The sequence below is a fragment of the Loxodonta africana genome, chromosome 14, assembly GCF_030014295.1.
Source record: "Loxodonta africana isolate mLoxAfr1 chromosome 14, mLoxAfr1.hap2, whole genome shotgun sequence".
Taxonomy (NCBI): domain Eukaryota; kingdom Metazoa; phylum Chordata; class Mammalia; order Proboscidea; family Elephantidae; genus Loxodonta; species Loxodonta africana.
In genome coordinates, this window is record NC_087355.1 from 13,325,086 (window position 1) to 13,344,259 (window position 19,174).

At 40.3% G+C, this 19,174-nt stretch overlaps 1 pseudogene; it reads right to left on the reverse strand.

Annotated features, from left to right (window-relative positions):
* Positions 1–2,628: 2,628 nt before the first annotated feature.
* On the reverse strand, positions 2,629–9,569 carry LOC100672604 (V-type proton ATPase subunit D-like; annotated as a pseudogene).
* Positions 9,570–19,174: the final 9,605 nt, after the last annotated feature.

Here is a 19,174-nt window from a genome sequence, read left to right on the forward strand (position 1 = left end):
GAGGTCATCGAAAAGACAGGAAAGAAAAAAAAGACAAAAATGGATGTCAGAAGAGACTCTGAAACTTGCTCTTGAAGGTTGATTAGCTAAAGCAAATGGAAGAAATGATGATGTAAAAGAGTTTAACAGAAGATTCCAAAGTTTGGCCCCAGAAGACAAAGTAAAGTATTAAAATGACATGTGCAAAGAGCTGGAGTTGGAAAACCAAAAGGAAAGAACACAATCTGCATATCTCAAGCTGAAAGAACTGAAGAAAAAAGTCAAAACTTGATTTGAAATATTGAAGGATTCTATAGGGAAAATATTAAATGATCCAAGAAGCATCACAAGAAGATGGAAGGAATACACTGAGCCATTATATCAAAAAGAGTTGGTCGACATTCAACCACTTCAGAAAACCGAAGGATAGTGGATCTTGCTACACAAAGCAAGATCTTCCACCAATTAGACCCTTGGAAGGTGCTCTACTCCCTGGGGCCCATGCCCACCCAGTCCCGGCTAGGTGTCCTGTGCTTACTAGCTCTCCTCCTCTTCCTCCCAGCCTGACAAGCACTCCAGTTCCTCGGGCCACAGTGGCTCCACCTCGTCCAGCAAGCTGCCCCGACCTTTTGGTAGGCAGCCGTATCTCTTAACCACTATGCCATCAGGGTTTCCTCAACCATTTCAGGAGGTACCATATGAGCAGGAACTAATGGTACTGAAGGAGGAAGTCCAAAGCTGCTTTGAAGGCGCTGGCGAAAGACAAGGCTCCAGGAATTGATGGAATACCAATTGAGCTGTTTCAACAACAAAATGCAGGGCTGGAAGTACTTATTCATTTATGACAAGAAATTTGGAAGACAGCTACCTGGGCAACTGACTGGAAGAGATCTATATTTATGACTATTCCCAAGAAAGGTGATCCCACCAAATTAGGAAGTTATCAAACAATATCATTAATATCACACACATAAAATTTTTCTGAAGATCATTCAAAAGTGGTTGTGGCAGTATATCCACAGGGAACTACCAGAAATTCAAGCCAGATTCAGAAGAGGTGTGGAACCAGAGATATCATTGCTGATGTCAGATGGATCCTGGCTGAAACCAGATAATGCCAGAAAGCTGTTCACCTGTGTTTTATCAGCTATGCAAAGGCATTCCACTACCTTGATCATAACAAATTATGGATAACATTGTGAAAAATGGGAATTCCAGGACACTTAATTGTGCTGATGAGGAATCTGTATATTGATCAAAAGGCAGTCATTTGAACAGAACAAGGGGATACTAAGTGGTTTAAAGTCAGGAAAGGTGTGCATCAGGGTTGTATATTGCACCATATCTGCTCAATCTGTATGCTGACCAAATAATCCAAGAAGTGAGACTATATGAAGAAGAACTGGGCATAAGGACTGGAGGAAGGGTCATTAACAACCTGTGTTATGCAGATGATACAACCTTGCTGAAAGTGAAGAGGATTTGAAGCACTTCCTGACAAAGATCAAAGACCATAGCCTTTGGTATGGATTATACCTTAACATAAAGAAAACAAAAACTCTCACACCTGGACCGATAAGCATCATGAAAAATGGGGGAAAAATCGAAGTTGTCAAGGATTTCATTTTACTCGGATCTGCAATCAACACCCCTGGAAGCAGCAGTCAAGAAATCAAAAGACACATTGCATTGGGCAAATCTGCTGCAAAAGAGCTCTTTAAAGTGTTAAAAAGCAAAGATGTCATCTTGAAGACTAAGGTGCACCTTGCCCAAGGCATGGTGTTCTTAATTGCCTACTATGCCTGTGAAAGCTGGACGACGAATAAAGAAGGCCAAGGAAGAATTGACGCCTTTGAATTGTGGTGTTGGCGAAGAATATTAAATACACCGTGGACTGCCAAAAGAATGAACAAATATTTCTTGGAAGAAGTACAACCAGAATGCTCTTTAGAAGCAAGGATGGTGAGACTACATCTCACATACTTTGGACATGTTATCAAGAGGGATCAGTCCCTGGAGAAGGATATCATGCTTGGTAAAGTAGAGGGTCGACAAAAAAGAGGGAGACTCTCAATGAGATGGACTGACACAGTGGCTGCAACAATGGGCTTATGGCCCGAACTGGGCTGCATTTTGTTCTGTTTTACATAGGGTCACTATGAATCAGAACTGACTTGATGGCACCTAACAACAACAACAACATTCATAAAACTTGGAGAGAGGGACTGTAGTAACACAAGTACAGCTGCAGCAATCTTAGACAACAGGGCCTAGGTTTGCAAGTAGGTGGGAGTAAAGGTGTATAGCAGTAGTTGACTTATATGTGTTGGACTGAGACCACCAATACTTCTTAAGGTGGTATTTCCTAATATGCTTAGCAAACAGATCATGTGTTAAACCAATGTAAATCGAGTAGGTGACACTCCTATGTGATAAGTCCTAACGGTTCCTTAGAAGTTTCTACAAATCTCTGATATCATTGCAGAATTGTGATTTCACAATGAAATCCCATAAAATTCCCATCCAGGGAAATTTTACAACCAGTGAGATTCTTAGGCCAAAAAAAAAAAAAAAAAAAGCCACACAAACAAACCATGAAATAAAATGGAGCCAGTGTTAGGGCTTCTGAAAGGACCAGAACAGGAAAGATTATTCAAACAGAAGATCCTTGTCCTTCTCGTCAGCCAGAAGATTAGCGGGTTCCATCAATTCTCCAGCTGCTCTTCACTGCTCTCTTGTTCTTCTTTGAGAATCTTTTTCTTCTCTTGTATTCTCTTTAACCTATAGAACTCTCTTTCACTCATCCAGCTCTGTGATGATATAAGCAAGGGCTTGTTAAATCCAGGCAATGGTGTCATATTCAGTGGCATTTACACACTTGTGGGTTATCTTAATAACTTCATCCAAAGGAATAAAGGAAGTCTGCAGCAAAGCTAGTTCCACCAGTAGTTCCACTGCTTTGGTACAATTCCTCTTTAACTTAGCCAGTTGTTCCCCACCTCTGGCTAAACCAGTCAATTTATACCTGTGAGTTCCTTCGTGGTAATATACAAACACCAGCAAACACCTGCTACATTACTTTCTTTGCACGAATCTTCACTTGGGCTTCATTAACATTTTGGATAACTGTGATGCTGAGGTCCCCAGCTGTGAACTTAGCCTCTGTGAATGAAAAGACAGCTTTTCTCATCATTTCACCCATCAATGTTTTAGTCCCTATTATTTTCTTTAGGATCTGTCAAAATCAAAACGTAGCTAAAGCTAACGGAAGAAATGATGATGTGAAAGGACTGAACAGAATGTTTCAAAGGGCAGCTCAAGAAGACAAAGTAAAGTATTATAATGAAATATGCAAAGATCTGGAGTTAGAAAACCAAAAGAGAAAAAGAACACAGTTGGCATTTCTCAAGCTGAAAGCACTGAAGAAAAAATTCAAGACTCGAGTTGCAATATTGAAGAATTCTGTGGGCAAGAAATTGAACAATGCGTAAAGCATCAAGGGAAGATGGAAGGAGTAAACAGAGTCACTATACCAAAAAGAATTGGTCAACGTTCAACTATTTTGGGATATAGCATATGATCAAGAACCGATGATATTGAAGGAAGAAGTTCCAGCTTCCCTGAAGGCACTGGGAAAAACAAGCCTCCAGAAATTGAAAGAATACCAACTGCAATGTTTCAATAAATGGATGCAATCCTGGAAGCAATCACTCATCCATGCCAAGAAATTAGGAAGACAGCTACCTGGCCAACCAGCTAGAAGAGATCCATATTTGTTCCCATTCCAAAGAAAAGTGATCTGACAGAATGCAGAAATTATGGAACACCATCATTAATGTCACACACAAGTCAAACTTTACTGAAGATAATATGAGAATTGATGCCTTTGAGTAATGATGCCAGCAAAGAATATTGAATATACCATGGACTGCAGAAGAATGAACAAATCTCTCTTGGAAGAAGTACACCAAGAATGCTCATTAGAAGCAATGATGGTGAGACTTCATCTTTCATACTTTGACCATGTTATCAGGAGGAACCAGTCCCTGGAGAAGGACATCATGTTTGGTGGAGTAGAGGGTCAGATAAAAAGATGGATTGACATAATGAATGCAACAGTGGGCTCAAGCATAACAGTGGTTGTGAGGATGGTGCAGGACTGGGCAATGTTTCATTCTGTTGTACATAAGGTCACTATGAGTCGGAACTAACTCAATGGCACCTAATAACAGCAACAACAAAACTTTACTGCAAAGACATTCAACTGTGTGGATCATAACAAATTATGGATAACATTGTGAAGAATGGGAGTTCTGGAATACTTAATTGTGCTCGTGCAAAAGCTATGCATAGACCAAGAGGCAGTACATCAACAGGAGACTGACAGAAATTAAAGCCAGATTCAGATCAGGATGTGGTGGGAGGGATACCATTGCATCTTAGTTATCTAGTGCTGCTATAACAGAAATACCACAAGTGGGTGGCTTTAACAATGAAAAATTTATTCTCTCACAGTCTAGGAGGCTAGAAGTCCTAACTCAGGGTGCCAGCTCCAGGGGAAGGCCTTCACTCTCTATTGGCTCTGGGGGAAGGTCCTTGTCATTAATCTTCCCTAGCTAGTCTCCTGACTCTCATTTCTTGGTGATAAGGTCCCCATGTCTCTCTGCTTGCTTCTCTCTTTTATATCTCAAAAGAGATTGACTCAATCTTGTAGATTGAGTCCTGCCTCATTAACATCACAGAGGTAGGATTTACAACACATAGGAAAATCGCATCAGAGGACAAAATAGTGGACAATCACATAATACTGGGAATCATGGCCTAGCCAAGCTGACACACATTTTTGGGGGACACAATTCAATTCATAACACCTTGCTAATGTCAAATGGATCTTGGCTGAAAGCAGAGAATACCAGAAAGATGTTTACCTGTGTTTTATTGACTATGCAAAGGCATTCCACTATGTCGATCATAATAAATTATGGATAACATTGCGAAGAATGGGGATTCCAGAATACCTAATTGTGCTCATGAGGGCTGTGTACTTAAACCAAAAAGCAGTCATTTGAACAGAACAAGGGGATACTACCGAGTGGTTTACAATCAGGTGTATCCTTTCACCATACTTACGCAGTCTGTATGCTGAGCAAATAATCTGAGAAGCTGGCCTATATGAAGAAGAATGGGGCATCAGGATTGAAGGAAGGCTCATTAACAACCTACAGTATGGAAATGACACAACCTTACTTGCTGAAAGTGAAGAAGACTTGAAGCACTTACTGATGAAGACCAAAGACTATAGCCTTAAGTATAGATTATACCTCAACATAAATAAAACAAAAATCCATACAATTGGACCACTAAGCAACATCATGATAAATGCAGAAAATATTGAAGTTGTTGATGATTTCATTTTACTTGGATCCACAATAAATGCCCATGGAAGCAGCCCATGGAAGTTTTGTCCAATGCAATGACATATAGCATTGGACAAATCTGCTGCAAAAGGCCTGTTTCAAGTGCTGAAAAGCAAAGATGTCACTTTGAGGATTAAGGTGCACCTGACCCAACTCATGGTATTTTTAGTCGCCTCTTTTCTTTTTTTACATATGCATGCAAAAGCTGGGTAACGAATAAGGAAGACAAAAGAAGAATTGATGCATTTGAATTACGAGTTGGAACCGACTGAACAATACCTAACAAAAACAGCAATACATTTTGAGTTAATTTTTGGATGTGATAAAAAGTAAGAAGGGAGGTTCATATTTTTCCTGTGTCATTGTTGTTAAGTGCCATCGAGTTGGCTCTGACTCATAGCAACCTTATGTATAACAGAATGAAACTTTACCAGGTCCTGTGCCATTCTCACAACATTTGCTAAGCTTGAGCTCATTATTGCAGCCCCTGTGTCAACCTGTTTCCTTGAGGGTCTCCCTCTTTTTCACTGACCCTCTACTTTACCAAGTATGATGTCTTTCTCCAATGATTGCCTCCAGCCTGACACCTGACCTATGGACTTGGGACTTGTGAACCTCTACAACTGAGTGAGCCATTTCTTTGAGCTAATTCTCTCTCTCTCTCTGTCTCTCTCTCTCTATACACACAGAGAGATATATAGAGAATCCAGCCTAAGACATCTGGTACTGAGAGTTGTTCTAGAGAAACAAAATTGTAAGAATGAGTTTTCTAAATTGTTTCTCAGATCTGTTTAGCCTTGAAGATGTTGATGACTCTGCTTCCAGTAGTAAAGATGGCACTGCTAATCTATGGTGTAAGGTGGCAATAGAAATATGCAAAATATCACCACCAATAGATCAAGTATTGATGAGAGGCAAGACTCTGAGTGATCCCATGTTTGATAATTTTCTACAATATTCTCAGACTGATAAATATAAGGAAGCTTGTTCATTGGTCCCCTTTTCACTAGATGAAGTGGTGAAAGAGAGATGAGCTCAGGACTTCTGAGTCACAGCTCAAGCACTGCATAAATGACTTCAAAGTTGCCACTTGTACCCTGAAAAAAAGTCTTATTTCTTGTAGTAACAGAGCTGATATTGCCAAAAACCAAGCCCAGAGTCTTACTGTAACAGTGACTGAATTACAATGCTAAATGAATTCCCAACCTTGAATGGTTTCTAAAGTTAAAATGAGGACATTGACTGAGAAGAAATGAGATCCTAAAACTTGGGATGGGGACGTATGGGAAGATAATGAGGAAGCTGTCGGGGGGGGATAGGGGGAACTGAGTCCCTATATTCTGTTGAATCACTCCTGCCAACAAAACCAGGCCTCACATTCCCATCTGAAAAGATTACTCCATCTTTGTCTGCTAAGCTACCCTTCCCAGTAAACCATTTACCCCTCCACCCGACTCTGAGGAGATTAACACCGCTGTCTCTGAAGAGCCTTTGTCTGAGTCATCTCCTGGGAAGGTGTCTGAGTCATTGTCTTGGCCTTGCCTGAGGCAGATGCCTTACAATACATTGTTGTATATTCTCAGAACACATCCTCACCACCCATTTTTGCTTCTAGACCTATAACGAGATTTAAGTCCCAGCAAACCCCAAAAGGTGAAGTACAAAGTGTGCCCTAGGAAGAGGTACAGTACACTACAAAAAAACTGCTTGACTTTTCTAATACATACAAACAGAAATCAGGGGAATATGTGTGGGAACGTCTATTAAGGGTATGGGATAATAGTGTAAGCACCATAAAGTTGGATCAATCTGAGTTTAGTGATATTGATAAGCACAAACTCTTTATTCAATGTTTCAGTTTGAGAGGTTAGGAAAGGATCTAATAGTTTATTTGATTGGTTCCCTGAAGCATGGATTATGTGGTGATCTGCACTAAATCAAGCTGAAGTAAAGGACCTGCTTTGGTATGCTATAGAAGAAGGCATCCAAAAGCATAGGGAAATTGGTATGCTAGAGTGGATTTATCAGGTTAGGCTCACAGACCCACCCACATATGGAGTGACCAGAGGACACACCTTTTACCATGCTGATGAGAAACAAATTTGTGAAGGGAGCCCCAGCATCCTTGAAGACTGCTGTGATTGCTATCTTATGTGAGTCAGATTTGATAGTGGGAACTTCCCTACCTCAATTAAGACACCTAACTGCAATGGGGCTGATTGGAGCCTATGGTGGTAGGGGCCAAGTAGTGGCACTGAGTTGACAAAGACAAGATGGGTGTGGTTACCATAATGAACGGTGGAGTCAAAGCAATAATCAGAATAGTCTGACTTGTATGAACTTACGGCATTGGCTACTTAGTCATGGTGTTCCTAGGAGAGAAATAGATGGGAAATCTACTTGATCTGTGTACAAGCACAAGAATGCTAGGTCAAGTGAATGGCAGTCTAACTCGAATCACCAGAATAGAGAGTCACAGCCCCTCAGTCAATTTCTAAACTTGAAGCAGTTTACAGGTCTACAACCCCTTGAGTGAAGGGGAGGCCAGGTACTCTTGAAGAAGGACCCTCCTACACTGCACATGATATAATTAACACATGTACAACTGAAAACACACTAGCTCCATTTACATCTTATATTTTATGAGTGAAGAAAACAAAAATATTTGACGCACACATACAAGGAAGAAATAGTCATAACAATTAAGAGTCCTCATTTCTGCAACTGGTCGTGTGGATGTAATTGGTATTTAGATCCACCTCCTTCCACCACCCATTCTATATCCCCTTTGCCCTCAGCAAGCACCTTATCTGGTCATGATTATTTGCCTCGTGCGACAACCCAAACTTTCGTTCCTGAAGGGCCTGGGCCATTAGTGGTCATGTCGGAATTTTGTTGCTGTAGTTTTTCTTTGGCTTTAATCACAGGGCATGGTAGTACTAAGATGCCTTAAGGAATCTTCTGTATTCCAGACATACTCTTCTTTACCTCCATTATGTAATATAAATTCATTTTCCTCTTGGTAGTCAGGATCAATCACACCAACCAAAATGATAACTCCTTTCTTTGCCTGTTGATCCAGAGGCATGAGGAGCCCAAAGTAGCCAGGTGATATTTTTAACTTGCAGTTCAATGGAATCAGTGATGGGTCTCCAGGTGGGAGCATTCCTCCCTTTGGAACTAAGGTTTCTAGACCCCCAGAGCATAGGATTGTAGGGAAAGGAAGGAAAGATTTTGAGAGTGGGTCACTAGGGGTAATAGGGAGTGGTGCCACTCCCATTTCCACTTCTTGATTCCTGGACCCGTGAATCTTGGCTATGGGAGCAACAGAACCATATATTGGATGCTGGTATAGAACATATGTAATCTCCTAGAGAACATTGCCCCAACCCTGCAAGATATTGCTACCTAGCTGGTGCCATAATTGTGTCTTTAGAAGGACATTCCATCATTCTATCAAGCCAGCTGCTTCAGGATGATGGAGAACATGGCGAGGCCAGTGAATTCCATGAGCGTGGGCACATTGCCACACTTCATTTGCAGTGAAGTGAGTTCTTTGATCCAAGGGGATGCTATGTGGGATACCATGATGGTGAATAAGGCATTCTGTAAGTCCTTGGATGGTAGTTTTGGCAGAAGCACTGCATGCAGGAAAGGCAAGAATGACTTTATAATTGTCTTTATTTAGAGATTATGCATGGTGTAAGGAGCCGTATACAGGCACCAAGTTGACAAGGGGTGTACTGTGATGGTTAATGTTGAATGTCATCTTGGCTGGACTGTGATTCTCAGTGGTTTGGCAGTTATATAATGATGTAATCAACTCCATGATGAGATCTGCTATAAGCAGTCGATTAGTTGAAATGCAGCTTACTTGGGGACTGGGGCCTGCTTCCAGCATTTAAATGAGTGTTCCAGCAAGGCTTTTGCTCTGGATCCTGCATCTAGCTTGTCATCATCTGACATCTGGATCTTGGAACTTGAGCTAGCAGCTTACCTGCCCATCTTGGGATTTGTCAGCCTCTGCAGCATATGAGCCAGTGGCCTGCCGTCTTGCCTGCCAATCTTTGGTACATCGCGGTCAATGCAGCTACATGAGTCAGGAGAAGCCTCCAGCCTGACACTTGATGCACGGATTTGGGCACTGCCAGCCTCTACAACCATATGAGCCATTTCCTTGAGATAAACCTCTTTCCATCTTCATCTCTCTCTCTTTAGGTTGTTGTTGTTAGGTACTGTCGAGTTAGTTTCAACTCAAAGCAACCCTATGTACAACAGAACAAAACACTACCCAGTCCTGTGCCATTCTCATAATTGTTGCTCTGTTTAAGCTCATTGCTGCAGTCACTGTGTCAGTTCATCTCATAGAGGTCCTTCCTCTTTTTTCACTGACCCTCTACCTTACCAAGCATGATGTCATTCTCCAGTGACTGGTTCCTCCTGATAACATGTTCAAAGTACATGAGACTAAGTCTCACCGTCCTGGCTTCCAAAGAGCTCTCTGGCTGTATTTCTTCCAAGACAGATTTGTTCATTTTCTGGCAGTCCACAGTATATTCAATATTCTTCTCCAGCACCATAATTTGAAGGCATCAATTCTTCTTTGGTCTTCCTTATTCATTGCCCAGTTTTCATATGCATATGAGGAGATTGGAAATCCTGGTGGTGTAGTGGTTAAGTGCTACGGCTGCTAGCCAAAGGATCGGTACTTCAAATCCGCCAGGCGCTCCTTGGAAACTCTATGGGGCAGTTCTACTCTGTCCTATAGTGTCGCTATGAGTCGGAATCAACTTGACCGCACTGGGTTCTGGGTTATGGAAAAAAAAAAAAAAATTTTTTTTTTTTTTTTTTTTTTCTTCAAGACTGAAAATATCAATGTCTTGGGTCAGGTGCACTTTAGTCCTCAAAGTGACATCTTTGCTTTTCAGCACTTTCAAGAGGTCTTTTGCAGCAGATTTGCCCATTCATTTCCTGCATTTGTTTGTTGAAACATCTCAATTGGTACTTCACAATTCCTGAAGCCTTGTTTTTCATCAGTGCCTTCAGTGCGGCTTGGAATTTTTCCGTCAATACCATCAGTTCTTGATCATATGCTACCTCCTGAAATGGTTGAACGTCAACCAATTCTTTTTGGTACAGTGACTGTGTGTATTCCTTCCATCTCCTTTTGATGCTTCTGCATTGTTCAAAATTTTGCCCATAGAATCCTTCAAAATTGTAATTCAAGGATTGAATTTTTTTATCAGTTCTTTCAACTCGAGAAATGCTGAGTGTGTTCTTCCCTTTTGGTTTTCTAACGCAGATATTTGTACATTTCATTATAATACTTTATCTTCTCCAGCTGCACTTTGAAATCGTTCATTCACCTCTTTTACTTCACTATTGCTTCTGTTCTGTTTAGCCACTCTACTTTCAAGAGCAAGTTTCAGAGTGTCTTCTGACATCCATTTTGGTCTTTCTGTTTTTTTGACGATCTTTTGCCTTCTTCATGTAGGATGTCCTTCATATCATCCTACAACTCATCTGGTCTTCCTTCATTAGTGATCAATGAGTCAAATCTATTCTTGAGATGGTCTCCAAATTCAGGTTGTATGTACTCAAGGTCGTATCTTGACTCTCATGTACTTGTTTTAGCTTTCTTCTGCTTCAACTTGAACTCGCATAGGAGCAACTGATGGTCTGTTACACAGTCGGCCCCTGGCCTTGTTCTGACTGGTGATATTGAGCTTTTCCATTGTCTGTTTGCACAGATGTGGTTGATTTGATTCCTGTGTTCTCCATCCTGTGAGGTCCTCTTCTATAGTCACTGTTTATGTTATTAAAAAAAGGCATTTGCAATGAATAAGTTGGTCTTGCAAAATTCTGTCATGTGATATACTGCATCGTTTCTACCACCAAGGCCATATTTTCCAACCAATCCTTCTTCCTTGATTTCGGTTTTAGCATTCCAATCATCAGTAAGTATCAATGCATCTTGATTGCATGTTTGATCAATTTCAGACAGCACAAATTGGTAAAAATCTTCAGTTTTCTCATCTTTGCCATTAGTGGTTGGTGTGTAAATTTGAATAATAATCATATTAATTGGCCTTCCTTGTAGGCATATGGATATTATTCTATCACTGACAACATTTTCCTCCAGGGTAGATCTGAAATGTTCTTTTTGACAATGAACATGACTCCATTCCTCTTCAATTTGTCATTCCTGGCATTCAAAATGGCCAATACCAGTCCATTTCAGTTCACTAATACCTAGGATATTGATCTTTATGTGTGCCATTTCATTCTTGACAACTTTCTTTTTTCCTAGCTTCATAGTTCATACATTCTGATTATTAGCGGATGTTTGCAGCTGTTTCTTCTCATTTTGCATTTTTCCATATCAGTGAATGAATATCCCAAAAGCTTTATTCCATCCATGACATTAAGGTCAACCCCACTTTGAAGAGACAGCTCTTCCCTAGTGGTATTTTGAGTCTCTTCCAACCTGATGGACTCATCTTCCAGCACTATACCATTCAGTGTTCTTCTGCTATTCAGAAAGTTTTCACTGGAGAAATTTTCCAGAAGTAGACCACTAGGCCCTTCTTCCTAGTCTGCCTTAGTCTGGAAGCTCCACTGAAACCTGTCTACCATGGGTAACCCTGCTGGTATTTGAAATACCAGTCACATAGCTTCCAGCATCACAGCAACACGTAAGCCACCACAGTATGACAAACAGACGTGTGGTGATCTCTCTCTCTCTATATATATATACACACGCATGCTTCACTGGTTTTGCTTCTCTGGAGAACCCAGCCTAAGACAACAATGTTATCCATAATTTGTAACGGTCCACACAGCCTTTGCATAGTCAATATAACACAGGTAGTGATCGTTCTTATATTTTTTGCTTTCCGTCAAGATCCATCTGACAGCAACAATAATATCCTTCATTCCATGTCTTCTCATTCCAATGTCTTCCCGTATGTATATATAATTGTTCTAGAACCATTTGTTGAAAAGGCTATTTTATCCTCAGAGAATGCTTTGAATTACCTTGGCACATTGTTGGAAACTAATTGTCCATTTATGTGTGAGTCCAATTCTGGACTCTATATTCTGTCCTTGATCTCTGTGCCTATCATTTTGCCAGCACTGCATTGCCTTAAATATGGTAACTGCATTGTAAAACTTGAAATCAAGTAGTGTAAGTACTCCAACTTTGTTCCTCAAAATCCTTCTTAATATTCTACATTTTTAAAATTCCATATAAAGTTTAGACTCACCTTGTCAATTTCTCTTCCCAAAGTCTGCTATGATTTCAATTGAGATTATGTTGAATCTAGATATAAATATGGGGAGTTTTGACAATATTGAGTCTTCCAATCTGTGGACATGCTAAAAAAACTTCTCCCATTATTTAGGTCTTCTTTAATTTTTCTCAGCAGTAATTTTAGTTTTCAGTGTAGAAGCCTTGAACACTCGTTGTTAAATTTAGCCTTAAGTATTTTATGTCTCTGAATTCTATTTTAAATGGTGTTTTTAGTGTAATTGTCAGTTGTTTGTTACTTGCATGTAGAAATATAAATGATTTTTGCATGTTGATCTTTCATCTTGCCACCTTCTAGACAAATTAATTCTACTTGCTTTTTTGTAGATCCTTAGAACATTCTGCATAGACGGCTTTGTCATTTGCAAATAAATATAGGTACACTTCTTTCTGTCCACTCTCTAGGGCTTTTCTTTCTTTATTTAACCTTATTGCATGGACCTCCAATGCAATGGTTGGTAGAGGTAGTCAGAGTAGTGTTCCTGCCTCGTTCTCAATCTTAGAGGGAGACTATTCAATTTTTCCCCGTTAGGTGTACTGTTAACTACAGGTTTTTCATAAATGCCTGCTGTTAGATTGAGGAATTTCCCTTCTGTTCCTGGTTTGCTTGGAGATTTTACCATGACGGTGTAGGTACTGGTATGTTATCTGGTTGCAGAGGGGGTCGCACTCTGAGCAAGGCAGGGGGCTGAGAATCATCCTCCAAGCGTCCCTGAGGAAAGAGTGTCCCTGTTCCCTAGAGAGTACAGGTGGGTGGGTTCTGTAGACAGACCATGGCCACCCAATGTTTTTGGTTGTAAGGAATGGGAGGTACCAGTTATCCCTGGACCCCTGCCATGGGTGGCTGGGTGACCTGAGTGGGGCCACCAGTCCTTAGGCCCCTGATGTGGGTAGGTGAGGACCCTGTTTAATAGGCAAAGCAATGTCAAACATTAAACACCCACCTCTCAACCACACAGCTGAAACAGTTGTAGTCTTCCAACAAAGGTTACTCCAGGAGAATAGGTCCATGCAGACAGGTAAGGTACTCAAAGTCCATGGACTGTTTATGCCTGGACAGGAGCCGGTTCTGTCCTGAGTTCCACCCATTAGTGGAGCTGGTAAATTATCTTTCCCCCAATAGCAAATTTATTCCTTCTCCTTTTTTTTTCCAAGGCTGGGAGGATGGCTCTAGGCACTCAACAGGGCCTATCTCAGGCTCAGGGAAATCAACAGCCACTGAAGCTGGCTTGGGGGCAGGTGGGGCGAGGTAAAATATATGCAAGTACTTAGCTTTTGCTGAGAGCACCTTTCTTCTCTAGTTCCACAGGTGTGAGTAGGCTGTGCAGCTGGCTGCTTCTCCCTGAGAAAACTGCAGCTGAACGCTACCACCAGCCCACTGCAGCCACTTCCAGGAATGGTGCCTGAGGGAACTCAGAGATTCAGGTCTGGCAACTCCTCTCTGCTTCTGAATGGTCTCACTCTCCCTCTGCCGTTTAGTCTGTTTTCTAACTTTGCCTTTGATGTTTAGGGCTCCTAGCTTGTCATAAATATGAGGTACTATTATGATGTCTAATTTACATATGAAAAATCTAAAACACAGAGTGAAGAAAATTGTCAAGGTCAATGGGAAAGATGAATTCCCAACTCATGCACTGTAGCTTCAGAAATTTATCTTTTTTTAAATATATATTTTAGTTTTTGTTGAAAATATACGCAGATCATTTACCAACTCAACCATTTCCATGTGTACAATTCAGTGACCTCGATTACATTCTTCAAGTTGTGCAACCATTCTCACACCCCTTCTCTAAGCTGTTCCTCCCCCATTAAGGTAAACTTACTGACCCCTGAGATTACTATCTAATCAAGATTGCTGTTGTCAGTTTGAGCCCATATAGATAGTTCTTAAAGGAGCATAATGCTCAAGGCAGACATTTTTTACTGGTTAAGCTAAACTATTTGATTTTAAGAAGACTTCAGGAGATATTTTTTGTTTAAGGTTTAAAGGTTATCTCAAGGCAATAGTTTCAGGGCTTTATCCAGCCTCCATGGCTCCAGAATTTAAAATTCTGTTCTACATATCCCCCCTTTTGATCAGGATTCTTCTATGGAATCTTTGATCAAAATGTTCAATAATGGTAGCCAGGTACTGTCCAGTTCTGGTCTCATGGCAAAGGAGGCAGTTGTTCATGGAGGCAATTAGCCACACATTTCATATCCTCCTCCAATTGCTGATGCTCCTTCTTCCTCTGTTGCTCCAGGCTAATAGGGACCAACTGTTGTATTTGGACGGCCACTTGTAAACTTTAAAGACTTCAGACACTATGCAACAAACTAGGTAGTAGAACAGAAGCACTAATCATGCTATTAGGCCAATTAGCAGGGATGTCCCGTGGTTGTGCATAAACAGCCTCAGAAGTGAGGCTGTTTTTTGTTGTTATAAATATACTTATCAAACAACTCTTGCCAGCTTATCCTTTTACAGGTGTACAAGTTATTGACAGCAATTACATTAATCAGCTGTGCAACTCTACCCTTAATCAATGTGATTTTTCCATCAACATAAACTGAAACTTAGTGCTCCCTAAGCAATAATATCCCCCTTCCCTCCTCACCCCTGCTCCTGGTAACCAAAAATAAACTTTAGTCTCTCTTAACCACTATGCTGTTTGGAGAAGAGTTTGACAAATAATTTAGTAGAATCTTTTGGGGTGTTCGGGGGGGTTTTCTGGTACAAATCCTCAGCATTATTAAGACGGGGCTGTAAGAAAGTTGAACAATGCTGACTGAGTGCAGAACAAAAGAGCTGTAAAGATCTTAGCAGCAACTCAGTTAGCTGCATATCTTTACTTCTTATTTACAGTATCAGAAAGCACATTGGCACATTTCTTGTTTCAGGAAAAAGGAACATAACCTTTGTTATAGAGAATTTGTTAAAATAAAGCAAACTGCTTGTTTTGAACCATCTCAGACCAATGACACATGCAAGTCCTTGTATGGCAGACATAGTGGTTAAGAGTGGGGCCCAGAGAAAATTGTTAGGGTTAGACCCCGGACTAAAAATAGCCAACTGTGGATAAGAATCTTACCTTACAGTGTCTCAGTATTCTTAACTATAAAATCAGACTTTACTATCACCCATGTTGTGTGAGATGTATATGACAGAGTTTGGACCTTTAAGTATAAGAGTCTTCTTATATTCAGTGTGTAGCATTAATTCAAGCCTTTCCTTTTTCACAAAAGTGATTTTTCATCATAAAATAATATATATACTTATTCAATGAAATTTAGAAAATTCGGAAAAGGAGGAAACAGTTCACTGACTCTTCTCCCAACAACTAGACAACCACTGGTAACTATTCACTCATTAATTTATGTTAAGAGCTTACTGTGTGCTTTTTGATATGTACAATTCCAATCAAGATTGTGCAATTCAAATAATAACTAATAATAATGGCTAAACTTTTTAGTGCCTATATTTTGCCAGGAAATTTTAACAGATTATACTAATTAACCTTCATAACAGTTAGCAGCCGAGTTCTTAACCATTGCACCACCAAAGCTCCTTAATTCCACTTTAGAGATGGAAAGAGGTTGAGTGATTTGTCCAAGATACCACCATTAATGGGGACATGGAGAATGGGTAGAATTTTTACGGGTCAAACATCTGGTTGGGTTAAGGATTTGGAATTACTTCTCTGCTATGGTTATGAGAAACCATTAGGCTTTGAAGAATTTTGGAAAATGGTCTTTATTGATTATGAATACATTTGGATGCATGCCATAGGAGGAAACCCAGTTATAACAGCCTAACCCAGTATATGTTAATGCTTTCCACATGACAATTAAGTCTGGAGCCCAGGGGCAGTAAAGCACAATTCTGTCATTGCTTCAGAGGATTTTTTTCCCTGTGTCATCCTTAATATATTTCTTCACTCTCATAGTTGTTACCATGTGGCTACTTCAGCTCACGCCTCATGTCTGTGTCAGACAGTCAGAAGAAGTGGGAAAAAGGAAGGGGAGGCACTATTTAAAACATTATATACATACATACAAATATGTTATTGTTGTTAGGTACCATCGAGTCGGTTCCAACTCATAGTGACCCTATGCACAATAGGACGAAACACTGCTTAGTCTTGTGCCATCCTCACAATTGTTGCTATGCTTGAGCCCATTGTTGCAGCCACTGTGTCAATCCATCTCATTGAGGGTCATCTTCTTTTTTCACTGACCCTCTACTTTACCAAAATGATGTCCTTCTCCAGGGAGTGATCCCTCCTGATAACATTTCCAAAGTATGTGAGACATAGTCTCACCATTCCTGCTTCCAGGAGGCATTCTGGATGTACTTTTTCCAAAACAAACTTGTTCATTCTTTTGGCAGTCCATGGTATATTCAATATGCTTTGCCAACACCACAATTCAAAGATGTCAATTCTTCTTTGGGCTTCCATATTCATTGTCCAGCTTTTGCATGCATATGAGGCAACTGAAAACACTATGGCTTGGATCAGGTGTACCTCAGTCCTCAAGGTGACATCTTTGCTTTTCAACACTTTTAAGAGGTCTTTCACAGGACATTTACAGCCCAATGCAATGTGTGTTTTGATTTCTTGTCTGCTGCTTCCATGGGTGTTGATTGTGGATCCAAATGAAATGAAATCCTTGACAACTTCAAGCTTTTCTCTCTTTATCACGATGCTGCTTATTGGTCCAGTTGTGAGCATTTTTGTTTTCTTCATGTTGAGGTGTGATCCATACTGAAGGTTGTGGTCTTTGATCTTCATCAGTAAGTGCTTCAAATCCTCCTCACTTTCATCAAGCAAGGCTGTGTCATCTGCATATCACAGGTTGTTAATTGAGTCTTCCTCCAATCCTGATGCCCAGTTCTTCTTCATATAGTCCAACTTCTTGGATTATTTGCTCAGCATACAGATTGAATAGCTATGGTGAAAGGATACAACTCTGATGCACACCTTTCCTGAGTTTAAGCCATGCAGTATTCCCTTGTTCTGTTTGAATAACTACCTCTTGATCCATGTACAGATTCCTCATGAGCACTATTAAGTGTTCCAGAGTTTCCATTCTTTGCAATGTTGTCCATAACCTGTTATGACCCACACAGTGGAATGACTTAGCATAGTCAATAAACACAAGTAAATATCTTTCTGCTAATCTCTGCTTTCAGCTAGGATCCATCTGACATCAGCAGTGATATCCCTGATTCTACATTCTCTTCTGAATCCAGCTTGAATTTCTGGCATTCCCCCATGGATACGCCGCTACAGCTGCTTTTGAATGATCTTCAGCAAAATTTTACTTGCGTGTGATATTAATGATATTGTTCGATAACTTCCACATTCCATTGGATCACCTTTTTTGGGAATAGGCATAAATATGGATCTCTTCTAGTCAGTTGGCCAGATAGCTGTCTTCCAGATTTCCTGGCACAGATGAGCGAGCACTTCCAGCACTGCATGTGTTTATTGAAACATCTCAATTGATATTCCGTCAATTCTTGGATCCTTGTTTTTTGTCAATGCCTTCAGTGCAGCTTGGACTTCTTCCTTCAGTACTATGGGTTCGTATGCTACCTCCTGAGTGGTAGAATGTCTACCAATTCATTTTGGTATAGTGATTCTGCATATTCCTTTCATCTTCTTTTGATACTTACCTCCTGTGTCATTTAATATTTTCCCTTTAGAATCCTTCGAGATTGCAACCCGAGGCTTGAATTTCCTCTTCAGTTCCTTCAGCTTGAGAAATGCTGAGCATGTTCTTCCTTTCTGGTTTTCTATCTCCAGGTCTTTCCCCATATCGTCCTAATACTTTGTCTTTTAGAACAGGCCTTTGAAATTTTCTGTTTATCTCTTTTACTTCATCATTTTTCCTTTTGCTTTTACCTGATGTTCAAGAGCAAGTTTCAGAGTCTCTTCTGATGCCCATTTTGGTCTTTTCTTTCTCTCTTATTTTTTTAATGGCCTCTTGGTTTTGTCATATATGACGTCCTTAATGCCATTTCCACAACTTATCTGGTCTTTGGTCATTAGTGTTCAATGCATCAAATCTAGAGATCATCTCTGAATTCAGGTGGGATATACTCAAGATCATACTTTGGCTCTCACGGACTTGTTCTAATTTTCTACAGTTTCAACTTGAACTTGCATGTGAGTAATTGATGGTTTGATCTGCAGTCGACCCCTGGCCTTGTTCTGACTGATGACATTGAGCTTTTCCATTGTCTCATTCCACAGATGTAGTCAATTTCATTCTTGTGTAATTGTACACCAAAAAAAAACCCACCAGTGCCATAAAAAATTGTATAGTCACTGTTTATGTTGGCGAAAAAAGGTATTCGCAATGAAGAAGTCACTGGTCCTGCAAAATCCTATCACGGAATCTCTGGCATCGTTTCTGTCAGCAAAGCCACATTTTCCAACTACCTGTCCTTCTTTGTTTCTAACTTTCCCATTCCAATCAC